The 22,741-nt window shown below is 44.5% G+C and overlaps 1 long non-coding RNA gene across 1 annotated transcript; it reads left to right on the forward strand.

The window, feature by feature from the left end:
• The first annotated feature begins 622 nt into the window (after nt 1-622).
• Nucleotides 623-8,207, forward strand: LOC135173422 (uncharacterized). Its single transcript, XR_010301308.1, has 3 exons — nt 623-808; nt 7,195-7,286; nt 7,972-8,207. It is a non-coding gene; the product is annotated as an uncharacterized LOC135173422 (long non-coding RNA).
• The last annotated feature ends 14,534 nt before the right edge of the window (nt 8,208-22,741 follow it).

Here is a 22,741-nt window from a genome sequence, read left to right on the forward strand (position 1 = left end):
AAATTAAAGAATGGAGCTGTATTTACAGCTTAGCACAATATACAAGCAGATATTTACAATCTATACAGCTATAGAAAGAAATATACAAGTTAAAAAGTATTACAGAAACACAGCAGCCCTCCCAGAAACCAGAGTCCCCAGGAGGGGCTCCCAACCACCCTTCCACCCCCTTCCCACCCCTCTATCTTACCACAGACTTTGCCTTACGTTCAAGGTGAGTTTGGAGGATTGGCCTTGGGGGGGGGGGGGGGGGGTTAGGAAGTAGGATTAGTTAGGCATCAAGTTAGAGAGAGAAGTGCATGCAGCCCAGAGCCCAAGAGCAACTCCCTTATCTATGTTTATATTCTTGTTTTTATAGATCTCAGCAAGCCTATGAGTGAAGCAGACATCACCATTGTTTCCTTTTCACAACCTATAGTCTAATTCTTCTCACCAAAATATTCCAGCTAGACTCAAACTAGCACAAACAGACATCTCTCCTCTCAGGACTGTGGATCAGTGGATTCATCTGGCCCCTTCTCCTAAGCCAGATACAGATCCTGTGCAGAGCTAAGTCTGAGCATGTTTAAGCAAAGAACTGATGGTTATCAATTTTCTGGCATTCTTTTTGGCTTTGGGCATGCTTGATGGTAATGTGTGACACAAAAATTAGCTGGCTGGATTAAAACTGGTGAGCTGCAGAGCATGAGGTTCTTCACTTCTTGGGTCTTCGCCCACCATACACTTGGAGTTTAAGCAGCAGCAGTTCTGGAAGATTTTGTGATAAAATGAGACAGAAGAGTATTTGCCACAGTCATCAAAGAGCATTGTGAGTAACTGATATATTCTTAAAGTCCCAGGGAGTTTCCTTCCTCCTTGTTAGTAGGCTTTTGGATTTACCTCTTTCCAAAAACTGTTCTCAAATAAATTGTAACTGTTCCTATTGTGGAGATTATTTCTCAACAAATACAGAACCTTTATAATCTTTCATAACTTTTGTGCATAGTTACATGGGAGCTGGAGTCAAATTAATGCATCATTTATGTACTTTTATTAATTTCCCACCTTATCACTCGTTGTTCATAACAGGAACAGTCTTGCTCCCTGGGAAGTAACCTTAATGTCCAAATAGCAAATCTGTTTAATGAAGAAGGTCCAAATAGAGGATGTTGCATTTGACACTTTGCAGTGCTGAGGAAGCTGCCAGCTGGTTGGAGTGAGCACACTTAAGATGAATAAATCATAGAGAAGGCTACAAGAGTTTGGGCTCTGCAGTGTGGAGAAGAGAAGGCTTCAAGAAGACCTTATAGTGGCCTTCCAGTATCTGAAGGAGGCCTACAGGAAGGCTGGGGAAGGACTATTTACAAGGTCTTGTAATGATAGGATGAGGGGTAATGGGTTTAAACTTGCAGAGAGGAGATTCAAACCAGATGATAGGAAAGGGTTCTTTAGAGTGAGAGTGGTGAGACACTGGAACAAGTTGCCCAAGGAAGCTGTGGCTGCTCCCTCCCTAAAGGTGTTTAAGGCCAGGTTGGATGAGGCCTTGAGCAACCTTAGTAGGAGGTGTCCCTGCCTTTGGCAGGGGGTTGGGACAGGATGATCCTTGAGTTTCCTTCCAACCTAAACCATTCAGTCAAACTGCATCATCCAGAGATTATCCCTTGCCAACTTGAAGATCACAGGACTGCAAATAATTTTGTCTACCCTTATCCACCTAAAGCTTAGGTTTTTAGTATAGACCAGGCTTCTAACTTCTTTCTAAAAGCAATGAAGAAAGACAGCCACTACTGGATTCATTCAGTCCTGAAATGGAAAGCTAAGATAAATGAAAGACTGTCTGAACAATCCTGTCTCACTTAACTGGTGTCATGACTGCCTTAGACAAGACCTCGAACATTTATATGGTTAACAAGACATGATTGATCCTACTTCAAAACACAGAGATCTCAGTTCCCTTCCATGTTCTACCATGTGTTTTCAAGGAAGCAGTAAGTGTCCCAATGAAAATAAATTGCAGACATTTTCCTAAGGATAGTGCAATAGATGTGCTCATAAAACCATGCAGGAAAAGTGAGGAAATCCTGGTCCATTTGCCAGGAAGCCACATGGCTACTCTGCTATAAGAGTTATTTGGTGTTAGAATTAAGACAGAATAATCATCTGTGCTGAATGGAATTATTACTAATCAGACAGTCAATGATCCTTGTGTAAGCCTATTGTAGGTGCTCAGTGATATAGAAGTGCACATATGTAAGACAAAAATGTCACAGTATCAATGCATAATAAGTAGCAGAAGGATTTCTGCATGTAAATTCTAACATATATAAGTAATTGGCAGCCCATTACTAACTAATTATCATAGAATCATAGAATCAACCAGGTTGGAAGAGATCTCCAAGATCATCCAGTCCAACCTAGCACCCAGCCCTGGCCAGTCAACTAGACCATGGCACTAAGTGCCTCAGCCAGGCTTTTCTTCAACACCTCCAGGGACAGTGACTCCACCACCTCCCTGGGCAGCCCCTTCCAATGGGAAATCACTCTCTCTGGGAAGAACTTCCTCCTAACATCCAGCCTATACTTCCCCCAGCACAACTTGAGACTGTGTCCCCTTGTTCTATTGCTGGTTGCCTGGAAGAAGAGACCAACCCCCACCTGGCTACAACCTCCCTTCAGGTAGTTGTAGACAGCAATGAGGTTATCCCTGAGCCTCCTCTTCTCTATTCATTAGGAATAATGATAAACTTCAACAAAAATAAACCTCAGATTTCCTCAGAGAAGGGAAAGATGTCTAGCTGTGAATTTTGCTAAAATCTTGTTTGATTGCCAGACACAGATCAAAAATCATGGAGATGAGACCAGCCTACGTATACATAACTTTAGTTCCATGCCACTAAACTGCTTCTCTGACGCTGGAGTTGACAGTTGTGGCTGTGCCACCACCCAGCAGTCCTCAGGAGAGACCAGTATGGCTGTAAGGATAGACCTCCAACATGTTGTCACATTACAGAAGGTAAGGAATGTACCTTCAGTATGACTGCTCTGACAAAACTACACTGGACCAAAGTAGGAGCTGTCTCTGAGACATGTAAGGTTCAGATATCAGCAACAGTCAAAGTGGCATGTGAGAATTTGTTTCACTGTCTGTATTTAAAAGTGATGCAGTATGGGGATGCATCTGATCAAACCCAGATATTGCATCACATTTATGGTATGCCATAGTGTGGTGGTTTGGCCCTGGCTGGGGGCCAAATGCCCGCCAAAGCTGCTCTATCACTTCCCTTCTTAAAGGAACAAGGGAGAGGAGAAAATATAACAAAAGCCAGTATAAGATGGGAGCAGTTAAATAATCATCATCATCCCAAGCGATAGACCACACAGAAGCAAAAGCAGAGAGAGAAAAGCATAGGCCTTGCACAAGGCAGGCAAAAGCTAAGTGTATGTACCTTGTTACCACAGGAGCAAAACAAGTCTGGGCAGGCCAGAGTCCTTAGACTCAGTGGCTCCATGTTCTTTGTCCTCTTTCCTGCACTTGCTTCTCCCCAAAACAGAAGGTCTTGTCAGCTGCTGAGACTTGATTATTCCCAGTCTTCAGGGGAAAGGAAGCAGACTATCTCTGACCTGGTCCTCTGGATGATCTGTGTGTATCCAGGACTTCTCATCTTGGCAGGAGACTTTCAGAGGCAGGATGTCTGGCAATGTGCAGTCTTAACATGATGTCACACTGGCTATACAGGCTGATCATGTGGAGGCATTTAGAGCCTGTTCTTGGTAAACTTGAGGCAGGCAGTTTCCAGGCAATTCAGGATGCAGTAAGCAGTGGCAGCAGGCAACAGCAGGCATGAATACAACAGCAGAGCACATTGTGTTACCTGCTGAACTCCTTTATCAATGTGGCCTGAGACTAATGGGTCTTTGGACAAAGAATATCTGATCAGAATGGCAGTTAGCCAAGCTCTTTCCCAGAGTTGTTTCTTCACATAGTAGAAGGAGGGAGAGCAGAAAAACATGCCTGGGCAAGCCAGGACATGCATAAGACTATTTTTTGCCTATCAGGCCTACCACAATAGTCATATGGCATGGAATACCCCTTTGGCCAGTCTGGGTCAGCTGGCTCTGCTGTGTCCCCTCAGACTCTCAGGGTAGAGAGAAGAAAAGCACTGCCTGGGTGCTACCCCCAGAAACAGGGCAACAAGGCTGATGAAAGGCCTGGAGCACAAACCCTATGAGGAGAGGCTGAGGGAGCTGGGGGTGTGCAGTCTGCAGAAGAGGAGGCTCAGGGCAGAGCTCATTGCTGTCTACAACTACCTGAAGAGAGGTTGTAGCCAGGTGGGGGTGGTCTCTTCTCCCAGACAACCAGCAACAGAACAAGGGGACACAGTCTCAACTTGTGCCTGGGGAGGTCGAGGCTGGATGTTAGGAGGAAGTTCTTCCCAGAGAGAGTGATTGGCATTGGAATGGGCTGCCCAGGGAGGTGGTGGAGTCACCATCCCTGGAGGTGTTGAAGAAAAGCCTGGCTGAGGCACTTAGTGCCATGGTCTGGTTGACTGGCCAGGGCTGGGTGCTAGGTTGGAGTGGATGAGCTTGGAGGTCTCTTCCAACCTGCTTGATTCTATGATTCTAAGATTTTTATGGGAGCCCTTAATTAAGTAATCTGCTACAATCCCTTCATACTTTTTGTGCCAGTCTTTACTGTAAAAGTCACTGTCATTAGGGAAACCTTTTTTAAAGGACTTGAAACAGAGCCACACATTGAGTTTTTATCCTTTTGCTTGTTGTTTCATTACACTCCTATTTCCTTCATGCACTAAATCTGGCTTTGAGCCTTGGGGCAGTGATGTTATCGTGCCAAATAGAAGTGTTGCTTACTCCTTTTTGGGTTTTTTTAAGCATTCAAGGAAAAGGCACAAATAGATTAGAAAGAATCTTTTGAGGAGGTGGTTCTCTCCCTCTGCTCCTCGCTGCTGAGACCCCACCTGGAGTACTGCATCCAGTTCTGCAGCCTCTGTTACAAGAGGGATGTGGGCCCATGGCAGAGGGCCGCAGGGATGATCAGGGGGCTGGAGCACCTCTGCTGTAAGGGCAGGCTGTGAGAGTTTGGGCTGTTGAGTCTGGAGAAGAGGAGTCTCCAAGGTGACTTCATTGTGGTCTTAACAGTATTTGGAGGGGACCTACAAAAAAGGCCCCATGGCTGGAGGTGTTTAAGGCCAGGCTGGGTGAGGCTGTGGCCAGCCTGATCTCGGGTAGGGTGTCCTGGCCCATGACTGGGGGGCTGGAGCTAGCTGATCCTTGTGGTCCCTTCCAACCCTGATTCGACTGATTCTATGAGCCTGATTCGGGAGGAGAGCAGTACCGAGGTTAGCTCCGCTGAAACGCGCTTTTTTATGAAGCCTTGCCGAAGGTTTTTTCCTCACTTTGGGGCTCTCAGTCGGAGGAGCCCAGAAGGCGGCAGGGGAGCGGCAGGGGAGCGGCAGGGGAGCGGCAGGGGAGCGGCAGGGGAGCGGCAGGGGAGCGGCAGGGGAGCGGCAGGGGAGCGGCAGGGGAGCGGCAGGGGAGCGGCAGGGGAGCGGCAGGGGAGCGGCAGGGGAGCGGCAGGGGAGCGGCGGGCGCGGCAAGCTACGTGGCTTGCGCGCACGCTGCAGGGTGAGGCAAAGGGCCGGCGCCTGGCGAGCGGGCGACTGAAACGCGGAGCGGCAGCGGCGACGCCGGAGCCTGGTTCGGGAAGAGAGCGGTCCCGAGGCCAGCCTGCCCTGCTGAGCCCGGCAGCGGCGACGCCGGAGCCTGGTTCGGGAAGAGAGCGGTTCCGAGGCCAGCCTGCTCTGCTGAGCCCGGCAGCGGCGACGCCGGAGCCTGGTTCGGGAAGAGAGCGGTTCCGAGGCCTGCCTGCCCTGCTGAGCCCGGCAGCGGCGACGCCGGAGCCTGGTTCGGGAAGAGAGCGGTCCCGAGGCCAGCCTGCCCTGCTGAGCCCGGCAGAGGCGACGCCGGAGCCTGGTTCGGGAAGAGAGCGGTCCCGAGGCCAGCCTGCCCTGCTGAGCCCGGCAGCGGCGACGCCGGAGCCTGGTTCGGGAAGAGAGCGGTTCCGAGGCCAGCCTGCTCTGCTGAGCCCGGCAGCGGCGACGCCGGAGCCTGGTTCGGGAAGAGAGCGGTCCCGAGGCCAGCCTGCCCTGCTGAGCCCGGCAGCGGCGACGCTAAGCCTGATTCGAGAAGAGAGCGGTCCCGAGGCCTGCCTGCTCTGCTGAGCCCGGCAGAGGCGACGCTAAGCCTGATTCGAGAAGAGAGCGGTCCCGAGGCCAGCCTGCCCGCAGCAAGCCGGGGAGAGAAACAAGCCCCACACCCGAACCAACTCCCATCGGTATCTCGAAGGAAGGGAGACATGGTGCAAACTCCGTCAAAGGTTTACAATACTTGTAAAACTGTGGGCACCCAAACAGAGTGTCCCGTGTGCCCCCCCGCCCCCCCCCCCCCCAGGCATGCAGGCGTCCAGGCAGCTGGAAGAGGCCCTTAGTGCCATGGTCTAGTTGACTGGCTAGGGCTGGGTGCTAGGTTGGACTGGATGAGCTTGGAGGTCACTTCCAACCTGGCTGATTCTATGATTCAATGAAAGTGTTTGGGCTGTTCAGTCTGAAGGAGAATGCAAGATGCCCTTCTTGTGGCCTTCCAGTATCTGAAGAGGCCTACAAAAAAGCTGGGGAGGGACTTTTTAGGCTCTCAGGGAGTGCCAGGATCAGGCAGAATGGAGCAAAGCTGGAGGTGGGGAGATTGAGACTGGAGGTGAGGAGGAAGCTGTTGAGCAGGAGTGGTGAGAGGCTCCCCAGGGAGGTGGTTGAGGCCCCACGGCTGGAGATGTTTAAGGCCAGGCTGGCTGAGGCTGTGTGCAGCCTGCTCTAGGGTAGGGTGTCCCTGGGCATGGCAGGGGGTTAGAACTAGATGATCCTTGTGGTGCCTTCCAACCCTGCCTGATTCTATGATTCTGTGAAAATATTTACTCAGCAGTAAGTCCTTGTTCATGCAGTGAGGTTTTCTTCTGAGCCTGATTAATTCTCCAACCTAGGGACTTCTGAAGGTTGCTTCTTATGGTTGCATAAACTTAAACATGTGCACTTACTGCTCTGAACTTTCTTTTAAGCAGTTATTATTATTCATAGTAGTGTTATTATTTAGCTAGTGCCTTGGGATATATTTCTAATTGATATTTTTGGTTTGTTTGTTATTCAGGCATGTTAGTGCTGCTGAGTGTACTATGTCCTTGTTTCCAGAGGTGGATAACTCACTGAAGGGCTCTGACAATCCCAGGTTTGCCCCACTCTGTAAGTCCTCATTCATCTTTGGAGTCTGCCTATTTTATTGTAAGATACAGAAAATAATTGGTCCCATTTGATATCTTTCCCACACCATGAAATATACACAGCCATCTGAAGGTGATTGCTGAAATATGTGTGCATAACCTGTTTACAGACAGAAGGTTAGAGAAAAATTCTTAGCTTGGAATCTCTGCAGTCTTTCTAAGAAAGAATAGGAGCTGGGAATTAAGAGAGAACAGGAGGTATGAGGCATGTTTTGACTGCAGATACAGTGTAGCATAGGAAAACGTGAGCATGCTTTAAACAAGCTGTCTCATATCCCAGAGCAGTGTAGCCACAAGTACCCAGAGAAGACCATGAGCTTGCTGTCTCTATTAAGCAGCAAAGCAAGTTAGCCCATGCTTGGCTCACCTGCTTCCAGTACGTGAGCTGGAGACATTTATGGGTGTGCAATATTTTGCCCTCAGCAGGCTTACTGTCGATAGAAAATCGCATATATGTTAGAACATCAAGGAATAAAAACTGCATCTGCTTCCTTAGTGGCAAATGTTAAAAAGGAACCATCAGGCTGCAGGGATCTGAAGAACAAACTAAATTAGTGTGTTAAAGAAATGCCTTTGTCTTTAGAGTTCTCTAGCACCTGACCCTTTAATGAGCTCCACAGGGTCGTTTCCTCTCCACCCTGTTACAGGACCCCTGCCCAAGTCAGGGCCCTGTTTCCATCAGGAAGAGCCCAACTGTATCTGGAATTCATACAACAGGTACCCATCTGCCAAACAGCTGTTTGAGGCTGAAAAAACCTGGGAGAAAGCCAGGCAGTTTCTGTCAGATGTTAGTGTTGCAGTTTTAAGAATTAGCTAAAAAAATCTTTGGGCAGCTCTGCGACTACACTCAGAAGTTTTTGCTCTAAGCTGCTGTAACTGATAAACTTCCCTCTTATCTTGGAATGTTTTGCTATAAATTCTTGATTAACAAAAAAACGTGAGTAAAATATTTGAACCAAAGTATTTTCTATTTCAAGGTTAAAGTTAGTTTAATATGTTTAAAAAGTAAGCTGTGAAATATGTACAACATCACTGCTTAGCTGTCCTCTCTCAGAAAATGGCCCCTACCTTATCAGTGCACAACCATAGTAATGTAGCTCTTTCACACTTTGTCTTCCAAGGGAATATTTAAACAATAATTGACTGTCCTAAAGGATTCATAAATTTTAAGGCTGAAAGAAACCATTAAACCATGACATCCAAATGACACACTTTCATTCAGTAAGCTTGTGTGTAACCCCATTAATTGTGTTTAACTAAATCATTATATGCAAAAGGCACCCATTTTTGATTGAAAAAGAATGAGACACAATTTACCACTTATCTCAACATTACTTTTTGGGTTTTGTTGGGTTTTTTTTTTTGTTTCCTAAGGGAAGTAATTTGTAAATGTGTTCAATTGAATTACAATTCTACATTGTACAATTCATTTTCTTAAGTCTCAAGTATATTGCATTGCCAATTAAGCCAAACTTTAGTGTGAAAACTATAAATAACTTTCCTGCCCTCAGTCTCAAACACAGTAAAATTGGGATAGGGAAATGCTGATGATCTGTCTTTGTAGTAATTGAAATTCAGGAGAGATGTTGAGGTGCTGGAACGTGTCCAGAGAAGGGTGACAAAGCTGGTGAGGGGCCTGGAACACAAATCCTATGAGGAGAGGCTGAGGGAGCTGGAGTTGTTTAGCCTAGAGGAGGAGGCTCAGGGGTGACCTCATTGCTGTCTACAACTACCTGAAGGGACATTGTAGCCAGGTGGGGGGGTGGCCTCTTCTCCCAGGCAACCAGCAATAGAACAAGGGGACAGAGTCTCAAGTTGTGCTGGGGAAAGTATAGGCTGGATGTTAGGAAGAAGTTGTTGACAGAGAGAGTGATTGGCATTGGAATGGGCTGCCCAGGGAGGTGGTGGAGTCATCAACCCTGGAGGTGTTCAAGAAAAGGCTGGATGAGGTATTTAGTGCCATGGTCTGGTTGACTGGCTAGGGCTGGGTGCTAGGTTGGACTGGATGATCTTGGAGATCTCTTCCAACCTGGTTGATTCTATGATTGTAGAATGGGGTTATAGGTTGGACTTGGTCATCCTGAGAGTCTTTTCCAACCTAAATGTTTCTGTGATGCTGTGCTCTACTCGGTTCTTGTGCTTGAAGGAGATGTACAAATGTCCTCATTTTTACAGAGAAAGAAAAGAGAGCAAAAGTAAGTGATCAAAAGTCAAGACCAGTTGTCTGAACAAGAACCTACTTTATGAGCTGTGGATTTTTGGCAAGCTTCTATAGTGACCCTAAAAAACAAATGATGCTGAGCTGCTCTTGGATATTAGCTATTACTGCATGCAGTGTGCCTCACAAGACTGGAACAAATGTCTTTTTCATTTGCTTTGCATTATACCCACTGTTAAAAACCAGCAGTAGCATTAAAAATATTGTTTAGTTTCTTCATTTGTAGCCACATTCATAAATCTTAGTAGCTATAAGTGTCTCTCAAGGTCAAAGTTACTACAATAACCCATTCATTTTGTTTTCCTTTCACTAAATCCATTATCTGAACAAATCATTAGGTGACCTTTTTAGTTACAGCAATTCAATAAAACTTACATTAGATAGAGTTTCAGGAACATTAGTCTAATGTGCTTTAAAAGATCACCTTCTCTGAGCAATATAATAAGTTTGTGTGAAAAGCATAAAGCATGTAATATGTAATAAAATCTGGCCTTTAATGAACCATCTAGAAAAAAACTGGCTTGTGTTATAATGCAACAGAAAATCTCCCTTAATTAATGGATAAGAGGCCAAAAGTAGCTGCTGAATGTTAGTTTTGATTATACATTCAGCTTGTTTTTCCTTTTTTAAATGTATACTCCTGGTTTATGCTGCTCTGAAAATTATGGTTTAAATGACCTTGGTTGCAGGAGAAATATGCTATGAAAAGCCATACTTAGAGCTAATTAAAAGGGCTCTGATTACTACCTACTACCTATTTCACTGCATAATTTTCCTAAGTGGTGGTCAGTCAGGACAGTAAATTTAATAAACTGCTTTAGATGTTTGATGGGCAATGATTTTCTTCAACAGATACAAGTCTAGAAAATGCCTTGTGGCCAGGCATATAAACAATAAATAAAACATAGCTCCAGCTAGCAATCAGGAATGTTTTATCAGGGAAGATTGCACAGGCTCACTAAAATCCATGATTTGCATTAAGAATATAGACATTAATCTGATTCTCCTTGAATTTAAAACATGAATAATCACTTAAAAACCAGCTGGAATTATCTATCTATTGTGCTTCCAGGCTGCTGTTGAGAAGAAAGCTAGTTTAACTTTCATTTTTAATCAGTGTAGAGAGGTCTGTATGCAGAAAGAAAATATCTTTCCACAAGTCCAGCATCAGCAATCAGTCATTTCTTCTGCAGATGTATACACTCAGGAATATGAGCCAACTTGAGTAAAGGTCAGGGCACATCAAAATATCAAACTAAGTTAGTTCTTATTGTTACTAGGGTTTATTGAGCAGACTTGCATTCGTTTAGTCTGTAGGCATCTCATCTAGCATCATAATATTTTTCCATGTGTCTGCCTGGCATGTGCAACTGCCCCTAGGAGCTGCTAAAGATCAGCTCAATGCCTCCAGATATCAGCTGGCACCTCCAAGCCCAGAAGTCCTTTTGTTGCTTGGAGGACTTGGCTCTCCAACTAATTAAGAAATTGACCACTGCCAAACTCAGATAAGATATAAACAGAGCCCTGCTATGGAGAGAGTTGAGTGTTCTTCCCATGGAAGCAGCTTGGCAGTCAGGTCTTCTCCCTTTAGAGCAGGACTTCAACTAAAGAATCCTCACCCCTACTTGGTATGTATCTTTGGGCACCCATGGGGAGATTTTCCTTTTCTGAGTGAGTTTTGGTTCATCTCTCCCAAACAGTTCAACTAGTTGTGCAGCATTATATTCCCTATTGAAATAGGAATCTGTAATTTCATTGTGCCAGGAGAGCAGATTAATTGCAACAAATCCACAGTTTTCAGGTGGCTATTGCTGTCTGCTTTTCATGTGCCTCTGGTACAGGCTGCAACCACAGGACCAACTGGATGCCTATAAACCTCCTCAGGAATTTCTCTTGGTTTCTCACCCACAAAAGATTCCACCACCTCCCTGGGCAGCCCATTCCAAAGGCAAATCACTCTCTCTGTGAAGAACTTCCCCCCAGCATCCAGCCTAGACCTCCCCTGGCACAACTTGAAACTGTGTCCCCTTGTTCTGTTGCTGGGTGTCTGGGAGAAGAAACCAACCTCCACCTGGCTGCAACCTCCCTTCAGGTAGTTGTAGACAGCAATGAGCTCTGCCCTGAGCCTCCTCTTCCCCAGACTGCACACCCCCAGCTCCCTCAGCCTCTCCTCACAGGGCTGTGCTCCAGGCCTCTCACCAGCTTTGTTGCCCTTCTCTGGACAGTATCTCAGTAACTCTCTTGAATTGAGGAGCCCAGAAGTGGACACAGGACTCAAGGTGTGGCCTGACCAGTGTTGAATACAGGAGAAGAATAACCTCCTTGTCCTGCTGGCCACACCGTTCCTGACCACTGGCTCTTGTGGCCACCTGGGCACACTGCTGGCTCATGTTCAGCCTACTGTCTATCAGTACTCTCAGGTCTCTTTCTGCCTGGCTGCTCTTCAGCCACTCTGTCCTAAGCAACATAGCCTAAGATTAATTCCCAATGTATTGTTATCTAATCTATCTATATTTTCCATTAACATCCAAAATATTCATATTCATTAGAGAATTAAGACATGACAGTTTAAAGTCTGAATTTGGTTTAATTTTGGTTTGGGGGGTTTTTGTTTTGTTTGTGGGTTTGTTGGTTTTTTTTTGTTGGTTTGGCTTTTCCACAGGGTTTATTTGTTTGCTTTTTTTCTCCTTGTTCCTAGTAATAGCAATTTCAGTTAGAGAAATAATGATCTCCTCTATTTTCTAAGTCAACTATTTTTCCCTCTCTAGGTGTTTTCTTTAAGATTATTAATTTGCACAGACAACAATAATGAAAAGCTGCACTGTTCTAATGATATTTATTCTCCCTAGGCAGCTAGGCAGTTAATTGTTTGAATTACTAAGTTAAAAGGAAATGTTAAGTAACACGAACACCAGCATTGCCAATGACTTCAGTGGGAGCAGTACTGAGTTCATAATTGGCTTTTTAATTGCAAAATTCACTCACAGGGCCTGCAAGCTTTTTAAATTTCACTTAAGACTTAATTTAAGAGTGTTTAATGGATCTTATGCAGCATATGGATGTCCTGGTAGGGCATAAATCCTGCCAGGCCAGTTTAAGCCTTGCTTTCCTCCTCCCGTTGCGGGTCTGGGAAGTTGAGTCAGATGAGCAAAGGCTTGAGAGCTAGGGGCTTAGCACCATGTGTCAGGTGTCTTGTGCTGCCCCTCAACATGCCTGCCTGGTCAAATAAGGAACAAAGCTTTGAATTCATTGGCCAGAACAATGGTGCTAGTGCCTATTGCCCAGTTTGATTTTCAAATCAAAGTAAATAAAGTATTTAAATAGGGCTGATTTAGAAACTGCCTTTCTGCGTTCAGCCTTTCTACATTGAGCCTCTCTGCCTTTCTGCTACTCCTGGCTTGTTAATTGGGAATCAAGGTGGCCATGTGTATACAACTCACACCCACCAGCTTAGCAGCAACTCAGCTGTCCTTCCCTCTGCCTGGATCATTATTAAAAGTTTGAAAGCATCTTTGATACAGGAGACTTACTCAGGGACCAAAAGCGTCATGAGTACCTGTGATGGTTTGGGTGTTCCCCACCCCCCTACACTTTGGAAAGTCACCCAGACTAGACTCAGCTGGCTCTGGAAATTGAATGAAGCTTATTATTTACAGCTTAGCACAATATACAAGCAGATAGTTACAGTATATACAGTTATAGACAGAAATATACAAGGTAAAAGGTAATACAGAAACACAACTCCCCTCCCAGAAACCTGAGTCCCCAGGAGGGGCTCTCAACCACCACTGCACCTTCCCCCTACCCCTCTCAACCTTACCCCAGTCCCAAGGAAGAATGGAGGTTTGGCCAGGGGGTTAGGAAGCGAAGTGGATTAATCAGAAAAATGACAGAGAAACGGAGGGTAGGGTTAGAGAGAGATGCAGCTCAGAGCTCCCTGGCAGCAGAAGAAATGCAACTCCTTATTCATGTTTTGATTCCTAGACTTACACATCTCAGCAAGCCAGTGAGTGAGGTAGACATCAGCTTTATTTTCCTTTCACAACCTGTAATCTATTTCTTCTCACCAAAACATTCTAGCTAGGCTCAAACTAGCACAGTACCTCTGCTGGAGTGAACGGCAGGGCTCCATAAGCATAGTTCGAATTTTTCCTGTCTCTGTGTTCCTATTTTTCAAGTTCTGATTTTTTAAACTGTTTAATTCTGTGCAATTGCTTCCTGTCGACCAAAAATCCAAAGAATCTCAGGAAATAGACTTAAAAAGTTGTTACATTCAATGATATAAATTTGAGAAACTGAACTTCCAACATTCTAGGTGAGTGTTGTGAACAAAAGTTTGCTAAGTAGGAAATATTCTTTATATTTTTTCCAGAAAAAGAAGAAAAATAATAGAGAAGGTCTTAAATATTTCACACTGGAAAGTAAGAACAATTATAAAATTTCAATGTCAGCTGAGGTAAAAAAAACACTATCATGGAACTTGCAGTTCACAGAATCATAGAGTCAAACAGGTTTAAAGAGACCTCCAAGATCATCTAATCCAACCTATCACCCAGCTCTAGCCAGTCAACTAGATCATGGCACTAAGTGCCTCATCCAGCCTTGTCTTGAACACCTCCAGGGATGGTGACTCCATCACCTCCCTGGGCAGCCCATTCCAATGCCAATCACTCTCTCTGGGAAGAACTTCCTCCTAACATCCAGCCTGGCACAACTTGAGACTGTGTCCCCTTGTTCTATTGCTGTTTGCCTGGGAGAAGAAACCGACCCACTTCCTTCAGGTAGCTGTAGACAGTTCAATTGCAACGTCACTATAGCTTGACTAGTGAATGAATCAAGATTAATACAGTATGAATCATCAACAGCCATGAGTTTAGCAACTACCATTGCAGGTTGTGACTCTTAATATTCTCAAAGCAAAAATTCAGATATTTGCTCTTAAGCATAACCAAACTCCCTAGGAAGAGCCAGAATATTTCTTCAACATGGGAACAACCTGGTAAAAAAAAAGGTATATTATTTTTTTCCTCAAACCTTATTTTTTTGACTGGAAAAAAATGAGACAGAAACACATTTTTAGGAATGCATTAATAATTTGAGTGCTACAAATAGTTGCTTGTACAGCACAGGCGCCAAGGAAGCAAATGTTACAGTCCTCAAAGACTTTGCAATTGTAGATCCAAAATGCAAAGTGTTTGGCAATTAAAGGATGAAACTGTGTTTACTAATTTTCTAGCTGGGAGGTTAAATAGGAAGGAAGCAGCCTTGAAACATATGTGAGCAGTCTGGCTTACCCACTTTTGTAAGTCCCCACACAGCTGGTGTGGAGAAAACCTACTGTTGTGTGTTGCTGAGCCACTGAAGGGGATGAGGAGAAACAAAGTCAGTAATAGTTTTCAAAGGCCTCTCTTGTAATGAGTAGGAATAAAGCTGTTTGGAATAAAATCTCCATGTGGCCTGGCCTTTCACTGGAATCAAGAATGATGAGGATTTTTAGGAGATGCCATCATGACTAAATATCCATGTAGGCTGATGGAAATTAATTTCTGAAGTCTATGTTAAGAAGTGAAACCCAACATCTACAGACATCAAAGAAACAAAAAAACCTGATCTAATTGGCAGGGGTTCAAAAAAATGAAGCATGGTGAGGTGATTGTGATGGATGTGCAGGGATAATATGTAGAAAAGAAGTCCAGCTGGGATTTGATATGTATCTCAATTGTACATTTAAAGACAGGGACATGGAAGGAACATCAGGCATCATGGCTGAACACTCAACTCATTACAACATCCTTTCAGGTAGTCATAGAGAACAAGAAGGCCTTCATCTCAGCCTTCTTTTCTCCAAACTAAACAAAACCAGTTCCCTCAGCTGGTCTTCACCAGACCTTCTCCAGACACTTTATCAGCTTTGTTGTCCTTCTCTGGACACACTCCAGCACCTCAATGTCTCCCTTGTATTGAGGGGTGCAAAGCTGAACATAGTACTCAAAATGTGGCCTCACCAGTGCTGAGTAGAGGGGGACTATCACTTCTCTGGTCCTGCTTGTCACACTATGCCTGATGCAGGCCAGGATGCTGTTGGCTTTCTTGGCCACCTGAGCACACTACTGCCTCATATTCAGCCAGCTGTCAACCAGCAGTCCCAGGTCTATGCTGAGTGATTTGCCATTGGAATGGGCTGCCCAGGGAGGTGTTGGAGTTGCTGTCCCTGGAGGTGTTCAAGAGAAGACCGAAAGAGGCACTTAGTGCTATGGTCTGGTTGATTGGCTAGGGCTGGGTGATAGGTTGGGCTGGATGATCTTGGAAGTCTCTTCCAACCTGCTTGATTCTATGAGCCCTCATATGATGAACCTCAGCCTGTCATTCAAGCCTGTCCAGACCCCTCTGTAGAACCTTCCTAGACTCAAGCAGGTCAACATTCTCTCCCAACTCAGTGTCAATCTGTAAACATACAGAAGGTGCACTCAATGCCCTCCTCCAGACAATTGATAAAGGTGTTAAAGAGAATAGGCCTCAGCTCTGTGCCTCAGGGAACACTACATTTGTTTTGCAGCCTAATGAAGACAAATACAATTTATGCACTGAAACCAACTGCACATCTGAATTACTGGGAAAATGCTGCTGGCTTGGGATTTTGGGGGAGATTTTGGTGTGGATTTTTTGTTTTGTTGAGATTTTTCAGTTTGATTTGTTCTGTTATTATTGTGGGGGTTTATTTTTGTGGGAAAAAAGAAAACAACAAAACAAAACCATCTTGATTCTATGATTCTGTGATTTAACCTGATTATTATTAAAATTAGTGGTCACAGGGGGGGCAAGACTCCTGAATATTGAAAATTAATAAGCAATATTAATGTGGGAAAAATATTACTTTGCTATCCATGAATACCCCTCCATTACAATATACCAAGAAAATAAAGTTCCATCTTACTAATTAAAGTTCCATCTTCCTAATTGACTCCTGAAGTTAAATTAGAGACCAAACATCACTTTGCACTTTCCTCTTTAACACTCCCTAATGCAAAACTCCCTAAGAGTTTCTGCTGTTTTCTTTGCAGCTCTAGCAATGCCTTGTTGTTTACTTGCTTCATAATGATTACCTGCTGGTTTTCTTTTCAAGTTGTCTCATTTGAAACAGAGCAAACATACTGCTTATTTTAATTAAGAGTAACTGAAGCACTGTGCATCTTCCATTTGAGTCAGTCTGGTAACAATCAGTGCAGTCCACCTCATGGCTCTGTACCTGGTGTGGTATTACTTCATAGGGCAGAACATCTGCCTCCAAAGGTGAGGTGAAAGACAGCTCTGAGACAGAGAAGTTAGCAGCCTAAGTATGGAATGAAAAATTATAGAATCATAGAATTATTTTGGTTGGAAACAACTTTCAAGATGATGAAATACAACTATCTGCCTGGGCAGCCTATTCCAATGCCTGGACCACTCTTCCAGTAAGGAAAGTTTCCTTAATATCTAATGTAAATGTACCTTGGCACAACTTGAGGTAATTTCTTTTCATCCTATAGAATCTTAGAATCAACCAGGTTGGAAGAGACCTCCAGCATCATCCAGTCCAACCTGGCATCCAGCCCTACCCAATCAACTAGACCATGGCACCAAGTGCCTCATCCAGTCTTTTCTTGAACACCTCCAGGGATGGTGCCTCCACCACCTCCCTGGGCAGCCCATTCCAATGCCAATCACTCTCTCTGCCGACAACTTCCACCTAACATCCAGACTATACTTCCCCCACCACTACCTGAGACTATATCCCCTTGTTCTATTGCTGGTTGTCTGGGAGAAGAGATCAACCCCACCTGGCTACAATGTCCCTTCAAGTAGTTGTAGACAGCAATGAGGTCTGCCCTGAGCCTCCTCTTCTCCAGGCTAAACAACCCCAGCTCCCTCAGCCTCTCCTCATAGGGTTTGTGTTCCAGCTTCATTGCCCTTCTCTGTATGCATTCCAGTATCTCAACATCTCTCATGAATTGAGTGGCCCAGAACTGGACACAGGACTCAAGGTGTGGCCTGACCAGTGTTGAGTACAGGGGAAGAATAACCTCACCAGCAAGGGACTGGACAAACAAAGTCACACTTGAACATCATAACTTTACATGAACAGCCAGGTGTTAATGTTTTACTTCAAAAGATGGTGCATTACTGATCCCAAACTTAGTAGTGAATAACTCTTTTGCCCAAATAGACAAAGGTTTTCTTTTCCCTTTTTTCTTCCATCCAGAGAGACTCAAAGGTCCATTTCTTGAACTGCAGCATGAAGGACATTAAATTATGTCATAGAGAGTCAGAGGTTGGAAGTGACCTCGAAAGATCATCTGCTCCTGCCCTCCTGCCAGAGCAGGATCACCTAGAGCAGATCACACTGAAATGCATCCAGATGGTTCTTGAATATCTCCAGAGAGGGAGACTCTATAACTTCCTTGGGCAGCCTGTTCCAGTGCTCTGTCACCCTCACAGGTGAAAAATATATTCCTCAGGTTCACATGGAACCTCCTATGCCTCACCTTCCACCCCTTGCCCCTTGTCCTGTCACCAAGAAGAGCCTGGCTCTGTCCTCCTGGCACTAACCCTTTACATATTTATAAACATTAATCAGGTCAATCCTTAGTCTTCTCTGATCCAAGCTAAAAAGTCCCAGCTCCCTCAGTCTATCAGAAGATGTTCACCTTCCTCAGTTATTTTTGTAGCTGGATTTCTGGCCTGATTACAGACTCGTTTTCCTCTCTGGAGCACCTGGTTTCATCCCCACCCTCCTTCAAACCTAGTTTAAAGCCCTTGCAATAAGCCCTGCCAATTTATGGGCTAGGATCCTTTTGCCCTTTATAGATAGGTGTGGCCCATCTGTGTCTAGCGGGCTAAGTGCAGTGAGAGTTGCCCCATGATCAAAGAACCTGAAATTCCACTGGTGGCACCAACCCTTGAGCCATTTATTGATAACGTGGTTGTTTCTGTTCCTTTCACTATTCATCCCCTCCACTGGAGGAACTGAGCAGAACACCAAATTATCAAAGATAAGTCTGTGCACTGAAAGTTGTATTTTGCAGGAAAGGGCTATCATGTAAGATAAAAAAACTTATTTTAGTGCTCTTTTATTCATGCCCATGCAAATTTTCAGTGTCCACAATGGGCTTTACAAAGCTGGTAACTGGAAAACAGAAAATGAAATCAGCCAAATGCTGTGTTCCACGGGCATGTAGCATATTTACATTCTCTCCCCCTCCCTCAATAAATATCAAGCACACCAACCCACACCACTCATTATCCCATATATGTAAATTAAGAAATGGAGAGTCTGGTTTATACATTAAAGCAAAGTGTTTCAAGCATAAAATGGGGCCATTGTCTGCTGCATAATCTTGGATTAGACCACAATTTTCTCTGCAGTGAATCACAAAATTTGTGTCCTCAACAGCAGCAGGTTCACAGGGTAGTAACAGCTCTTGATCACAGAAGGGAAATATCATATCAGCCCACCATAAGGATTTTCTTTCCACATTTGAGTAGGAGTCCTAAAATAACCCTGTGCAAGTAAAAATGATGATATTTTCTCCAGGAAACAAACCAACCAACCAAAACAAACAATAAATCAAAACACAACAAAACCAAACCAACCAACCCAGCAAAACACAACAAAACCAAACCAACCAACCCATCAAAACACAACAAAACCAACCCAACCAACCCACCAAAACACAACAAAACCAACCCAACCAACCCACCAAAACACAAAACCAAACCAACCAACCCACCAAAACACAACAAAAACAAACCAACCAACCCACCAAAACACAACAAAACCAAACCAACCAACCCACCAAAGCAGCAACAACAGTGACAACAAACAAAACACCAAAAGTCCAAACAAAATGAAACCTTCAGTGCCTGTTGATTGCCAAAGTTTCATCTAGCAAACTCTTGGCAGAGGTGGAACAATGCACTGCTGGATGGAATAGATATATACATACATTACTACTGGCACAGCTTTGTGGAGAAATGTGGCAACACAGTATTTTGTCAGACATTCTTAGACCTTGAAAAAACGTTTTTTTACCTTAGTTCTCATTTTTCTTAAGTCAAAAATAATTCTGAGGGGAATTTACAGCTGTTGACCAAACAATCCCATTGCAGTGAGGTAGAGCGCACCATGAGTATGCCCATGGTTGCCTTCTTCCTGATTCCTGTCTGATCTGGTTTATTAATGTTGAGCTCTTCTCTAGATAAGTCTACAAGGATTATCTCTTAAAATGTCACCTGCTGCAATGTTGTAACCAAAGTTTCTGTTTCTGAGTTGCACATTGCTATCTACAGAACCTTTCTCTGCACTCAATGGTTACACAGTGATGAAAACAAGCATGGTTCTTGGGCAGTTGGAAGAAAAAGTCTCCACATCTTTCACTGAATAGGATGAAGAAGCAGGGAACTTCTGCTCAAAAGTGTGTTCTGGACATCCTTACTGTAGAACTTACCACATATATAAATATAAAACAATAAATATCACAGTATCATCAAGGTTGGAAGAGACCTCACAGATCATCAAGTCCAACCCTTTATCACAGAGCTCAAGGCTAGACCATGGCACCAAGTGCCACATCCAATCCTGCCTTGAACAGTTCCAGGGATGGCGACTCCACCACCTCCCCAGGCAGCCCATTCCAGTGTCCAATGACTCTCTCAGTGGAGAACTTTCTCCTCACCTCCAGCCTAAATTTCCCCCATCATAGCTTGGGGCTGTGTCCTCTCATTCTGGTGCTGGCCACCTGAGAGAAGAGAGCAACCTCCTCCTGGCTACAACCTCCCCTCAGGTAGTTGTAGACAGCAATAAGGTCTCCCCTGAGCCTCCTCTTCTCCAGGCTAACCAATCCCAGCTCCCTCAGCCTCTCCTCGTAGGGCTGTGCTCAAGGCCTCTCACCAGCCTCATTGCCCTTCTCTGGACATGCTCAAGCATTTCAATGCCCTTCCTAAACTGGGGGGCCCAGAACTGAACACAGTACTCAAGGTGTGGTCTAACCAGTGCAGAGTACAGGGGCAGAATGACCTCCCTGCTCCTGCTGGCCACACCATTCCTGATGCAGGCCAGGATGCCACTGGCTCTCTTGGCCACCTGGGCACACTGCTGGCTCATGTTCAGCTACTATCTACCAGCACCCCCAGGTCCCTTTCTGCCTGGAATATTTTGTATTTTATCTCGGGATCATTATCATGAGTTTTGGAAGTGTCTTTGTATAGGAGGCTTACTCAGAGACCAAAGCATTGTGAGTACATCTGCTGGAGTTAATATTAAGGCTCCATAAGCATAGTTAGAATTTTCCCTGGTTTTGTGTTCCTATTTTCCAAGTTTTGATTGTTTAAACTGTTAGTTGTGTGTTTATAATTATCCTCTGTGCAACTAACTCCTGTCAACCAAAAATCCAAACAATCTCAGGGAATTTCCCCTAATTTTGAATATTAATAATAAACTTAATATTAATACAGAAATTAATATTCATAATTTGTAAGAAGTTATTAATTTCCACAGCAGGGGAAAAAATATTCTGTATATGTATGAAAAGAAGACCATCATGGAAAAGATATAAACATTCTTTTTGCTTCTTAAAAGAAACTATATGGCCACTACAAGTATACTGAATCCAGAACCAACATCACCCCTGAAAGGTGAATACATCACTGTTATGAAGAAGCCAAAGGAGAGGCACAAAATGTGACTCAGGAATTGGAAAACAGCCACTTAGAAAGTGAAATTTCAGGAGCATGTTTTATTAGCATGGGAAGTGAATCAGTCAGTGCTTAGCGTTAGCGTTAAAGATATCTGATAATGGTGACAGGTCCTTCAGTCTTGCCAACAAAACTGTAACAAAGGTCAATAGCTAAAATATTCCACTTTTCTAGCAGTAGAAATACTTAGATCAGGTTAGCAGGAAAACAGTGGCTCAGAGAGAGTGATTTGCCATTGGAATGGGCTGCCCAGGGAGGTGGTGGAGGAACCGTCCCTGGAGGTGTTCAAGAAAAGCCTGGATGAGGCACTTAGTGCCATGGTCTGGTTGATTGGCTAGGGCTGGGTGCTAGGTTGGACTGGATGAGCTTGGAGGTCGCTTCCAACCTGGTTGATTCTATGATTATTCTATTTAATTAAGTGAATTAAATTACTAAAAGACATATAGAGGTTATAGAAACTGAGTTAAAATATACAGGCTGTGTAAAAGACAGATGAGTGACAGGGTAGGATCGAGCAGTGACAGGACTAGGGGGAATGGAGCGAAGCTGGAGATGGGGAGAGTCAGGCTGGACATGAGGAGCAAGTTCTTCACCATGAGAGTGGTGAGAGGCTGGAATGGGTTGCCCAGGGAGGTGGTTGAGGCCCCATTGCTGGAGGTGTTTAAGGCCAGGCTGGATGAGGCTGTGGGCAGCCTGCTCTCGGGTAGGGTGTCCCTGCCCATGGCAGGGCAGCTGGAACTGGCTGATCCTTGTGGTTATTTTGTTCTTATTTAACCTCTCCTGTATTTTTTCAGTCAAGTGTTGCTCCTAAGGCATAATCACTTAACCATTTTGGATACAATGTAAGATGCCAACAAGCCGTACTGTTCATCAGCATCTGTCAGGCTGTAATTTCTTCTCCTGCAGCCAAACTGCATAGGTTCATGTAAATGTTATTTAATCTGACCTGATCCAAAGGTAGTTACTATCAACTACCTTCAACGGTGATGTAAACCATGACACAGAAAGCAGCCTAAGAGTATTCATATTTTCCAGCATTGCTGTTTGGCTGGAAAGTCAGCAAGGTAATGAACTCCTTCACCCAAATGTAGGAACAAGATGCTCATCTGATCTGATGACCACTAATATACAGGAATTTAAGAAGTGAAAGCTAATGGTTTGCACTACCAAACATTAAGGACAGAGATGATGAATCATAAGGTCATAGAATGGTCTAGGTTGGAAGGGACCTCAAGGATCATCCAGCTCCACCCCCCACCATAGGCAGGGACACCTCCCACTAGAGCAGGTTGCTCAAGGCCTCATCTAACCTGGCCGTAAACATTTCCAGGGAGGAAGCAGCCACAACCTCCCTGGGCAACCTGTGCCAGTGTCTCACCACCCTCACTGTAAAGAACTTCCTCCTAACATGTAGTCTAAATCTTCCCTCTGCCAGTTTAAATCCATAACCGTTTGTCCTGTCATTACAA

Source organism: Pogoniulus pusillus, chromosome 3 (genome assembly GCF_015220805.1).
Source record: "Pogoniulus pusillus isolate bPogPus1 chromosome 3, bPogPus1.pri, whole genome shotgun sequence".
NCBI lineage: Eukaryota > Metazoa > Chordata > Aves > Piciformes > Lybiidae > Pogoniulus > Pogoniulus pusillus.